The sequence below is a fragment of the Schistocerca cancellata genome, chromosome 5 (assembly GCF_023864275.1).
Source record: "Schistocerca cancellata isolate TAMUIC-IGC-003103 chromosome 5, iqSchCanc2.1, whole genome shotgun sequence".
In the NCBI taxonomy this organism is placed as follows: domain Eukaryota; kingdom Metazoa; phylum Arthropoda; class Insecta; order Orthoptera; family Acrididae; genus Schistocerca; species Schistocerca cancellata.
The window spans coordinates 66,090,949-66,092,616 of NC_064630.1; positions in this window are offsets into that span (position 1 = coordinate 66,090,949).

Below are 1,668 nucleotides of genomic sequence, written 5' to 3' on the forward strand. Positions count from 1 at the left end.
CAGTGGTCCTCCCATTGTGGGAGCAAGTTTCGGGCTATTAAGCCTCTCCCAGCGGCTTGGACGACCTCCTCTCTGTCCTGTTGCGTATTGGACACGGTCATTTTAGCCGTCTCTCAAGTGGTGATCGTCCACAACTTTGTGCACATTGTCCTCAATCTTTGACGGTTCGTCATTTCCTGATGGAATGCCCTTTTTTTAAACCACCTACATTCTAATTTACGTTTGCGTCTGAGTTATCGGCCGTTTTAGCGAATGACGCGGGTATTATTTTTTATCCGTCGTATCAATATGCCGAAGGACGTTTAATCCTTATTTCAGGAGCTCCGTTGTCTTTATGGCGTATTTCATGGCTCTTTCTCCATTAGAAAGTCGCGGTTTTTACTATCTTTCCTTCCGTCGATTAGGCGTAACATGTAGTTGCGTTCAACTCGCCTTTCGTCTTCGTGCTCTACGGTTCTCACGTGGGCGCATATGACCTTCATTGTTTTTGCGTCCTAAAACGAAACAAACAAACAACAGCGATGATAATTTGCTGCACGTGCTGACAGAGGTTTCTGCTTTTTAGACGAGCCATAAGAAGACACTCTCACAATTGAACATTCAGATACGATTCCTGAGTGACAAATCTGCTTCGTAATCTTTCTGTATACACACAATGTACACTGTTTGACATAAAAGGTGAAGCACCAAGAAGCCAAGCCCAGATGTGAGTGTAACATTGTACACGTGCACACCATCGACGGGTATGTAAATGATTGGAGTTAGATTCGCTCTGACAGGCAGCAATGCCATCAGATTGCATTAGTGTGGTTCGTGTTTATTGTTCTTACCAGGCGTCGTAGGGTACACAGGGTGTATCATAATTAATGGCGCCGGCCGGTGTGGCCGAGCGGTTCTAGGCGCTACAGTCTGGAACCGCGCGACCCCTACGGTCGCAGGTTCGAATCGTGCCTCGGACATGGATGTGTGTGATGTCCTTAGGTTAGTTAGGGTTAAGTAGTTCTACGTTCTAGGGGACTGATGACCTCAGAAGTTAAGTCCCATAGTGCTCAGAGCCATTTGAACCATTTTTAATTAATGGCGTAACCGCAAAAAGTTAAAAGTATACAATCCTAGAAGATAAAAAGGCTGATTAAACTTGAGCTATAAAACACATACTTTAATAGCTATGAGCACTTCATTTTCGATACTGTGAAAAAAGTCTTGTACTGCAGGCTCTTTGTTTTCCATATTTTGGGCTGAAGCAGTATGGATCAAAATAAGAAAAAAAAAGTGCACTAAACACGGGCTGTAAAGTGCATACCTTAAGACCTTCGAACAGTTGTTGAGTAAAAGAGATGTGTTTGACAGTTTCGAAGAGCAAGAAGTGCTTGTAGCTCTTAAGCTATGCGTTTTACAGCCGATGTTCACTGAGGGTTTTTCTGCTTGTAATATCACGTACTTTCAACTGCGTGTGTTTACGGCATTAATTATGATGCAGCCTGTGTAAGGGGCGTGAACAACGTTAGACGTAGAGTAAGCAGTTTGAAGAACGCCACGGAGATGCCGTGTAGTCGTGTGAGGCGGTGTCAGCAGCACCTGGCAGAGGTTGAGAGGGGACTCACTGTGTGTCTCTAGGCCAGGGGCGGGCAAACGTTGCACGCGGCTCATGAGCACACAGCGCTGCAC